Below are 2616 nucleotides of genomic sequence, written 5' to 3' on the forward strand. Positions count from 1 at the left end.
AGGTGAATTTTCAGGACTAACACTAACAAAGTGTTTGGAGAAATGATATTGCTTTATTTTTAGGTATCCAAGTCATATACTTTATTCTATATCTTAGCTTGAGAAATCTGATACATTGTATAGAATAATTCCTATGAATTTCTGAGGTACATAAAAATAATGACAGACCTGGTTCAGTCATTGATTTTAGAGTTCTAAAACCATATTTACAAATTACTTTGTATTTTTTTTTTTTTTTGTCGGTCGTGGGGCTTGAACTCTGGGCCTGGGCACTGTCCCTCAGCTCTTCAGCTCAAGGCGAGCGCTCTACCACTATAGCTACAGCACCACTTCCGGTTTTCTGGTGGTTTATTGGAGATAGGAGTCTCATGGTCTCTCCTGCCCGGGCTGGCTTTGAACCGCATCCTCAGATCTCAGCCTCCTGAGTAGCTAGGATTACAGGCGTGAGCCACCGGCGCCCGGCATTACTTTGTATTTTAAGCCATACAGTATAGCGATTTTATCTAAAGCATGCTTTACTGACACATATCACTAGAAAAATTTTCTTAAAAATATAGTGAATTTGGAAAATCAGTCTATACTCAAATCTTGTCAAATTAAGAATAGATTTGAATAGTGATGATACATGGCTAAGCAATAACTTGAAATAATTATCACTATCTATCTTGACAGGTAGGATTAGTAGCTTCTTCGATTTCTAGTTGTTATAATATTTATACTTAAGTAATGCTACAACAGTGTTAGAATCTTGACAATTTTGAAATGGGTTACTTCAAGGACAGATAAGAAAAACAATCTCAAGCCAGCTCTAGTGGCTCTTGGTTGTAATTCTAACTCCTCAGGAGGCTGAGATCTGAGGATTGCAGTTAAAAGCTATCTCAGGCAGGAAAGTTCATGAGACTCTTATCTGCAATAAACCTGTAAGAAAACTGGAAGTGGTGCAGTGGCTTAAGTGGTAGAGCGCTAGCCTTGAGCTGAAAAGCTCAAATTAGACCCAGAATCCCGAGTCCCACAACCGACAAAAAAAAAATGTTCCTCACTGGACAGATGGATGCAAATTGAGTACATTTTCTCGATGAAGTATATTTAGGGCTAGTTTTTCTATATTTTGTCTTACCTCATACGTTGTGATTTTTTACAATGAAGGTTCTTAAGCTACTTTTTTTCTATGAATAATTGAGTTTGTAATAAAGTAATTTTGTAAAAGATTGTCTATTTTCCATTATTCCTTTTTATCGTTTAAATCTTCCTCTTTGTTCTGCACCACCTACCACTTCCACACGTTTCCAGAGTGTATCATAAGAAGACTGTACACATTATTCTGGGGTCCACCAGTGCCTCCCATGTCATTAGGTAACGCTATGAACCACTCTTTAACAAATATCTGGGGATTTTCTTTCACTTTAATCCTAATGAATTAAAAATAGAAGGAGTTAGAAAAGTTCTAAGTCAGTGACTGCACTTGTGGTTTGCTGTGTACAAAAAGATTGATGAAAGCAGTAGTAGCAAGTGTTAAATTGAAGTATCTAGGAGAAATTATTTACCTATAAGCTCCCCTAACCTCTAAAACACTGAGAGAGCAAGTATTTTTCATTGTACACAGGTTTCTTGTTCAGTGTTCTGATCGTTGATTAATACATTATGTTCCTTTTGCACTTGTAGCCAAAATCAACCTTGTCTTTGTTATTTTTTTTAATTGTGAAAATGCCATACAGAGGGGTTGCATTTACATGGGCAAGGTAATGAGTATATTTCTTATCAGACATTTTTGTCTCCTCCTTTGTTTCCCGTCCCATCACCCCCCCTCCCCCGCCAAAGTTGTAAAGTTCGTTTATCGACGTAATGTCTTGTACATCTCATTGTTGCAATGGGTCCAGCTGTATCCCTATTTAAACCATTTGTTTCTTCCCTTCCCCTCCACAAACCTTGTCTTTGTTATTATTTTTTATTCATATATATATATTTTTTTTTGTTTTTTGTTTTTTGTTTTTATTGTGAAAATATCATACAGAGGGATTACAATTACATGGGCAAGATAACGAGTATATTTCTTATCAAGCATTGTTGCCTCCTCGTTTTTTCCCTTCCCATCCCTTCCCATATTTCTCCCTTCCCCCTCGATCCTCTCCCTACCCCTTACCAAAGTTGATAAATTCGTTTTTCGACATAACTTGTACATCTCATTGTTGCAATGGGTCCACCTGTTATTCTTATCTCAAAGAAATGAGTCAAACAGAGCACCGGAGCATGGTGTTCAAATATGTAACTGAGGTCTTTTTGCTGTGTCTCCCCATGAAGAATATTAGAAAGGCAAAAAAGCATGAATGAGAGACTGAGAGGGTAACACTATACTGACTTTGCAACAAGTTCATTTGCATAATGAAGTCATCTGTATATGAGGGCAGAGTTCTCCTTCACGATCATGTCTTAAAGATTCTACCTCTTTTTTCTTTTCTTTTTTCTTATTTTTGCTAGATATATGGCTAGAACTCAGGGCCTGGATCCTGTACCTGAGGTCTTTTGCTCAAAGCTACTGCTCTACTACTTATATTCACAGCCCCACTTCTGAGAATGCCTGAGCACCGATGGCTCACACCTGCCGTCCATGAGACACTT

Source organism: Dipodomys merriami, unplaced genomic scaffold (genome assembly GCF_024711535.1).
Source record: "Dipodomys merriami isolate MVZ:Mamm:240054 unplaced genomic scaffold, mDipMer1.0.p SCAF_260, whole genome shotgun sequence".
NCBI classification, from domain to species: Eukaryota; Metazoa; Chordata; class Mammalia; order Rodentia; family Heteromyidae; genus Dipodomys; species Dipodomys merriami.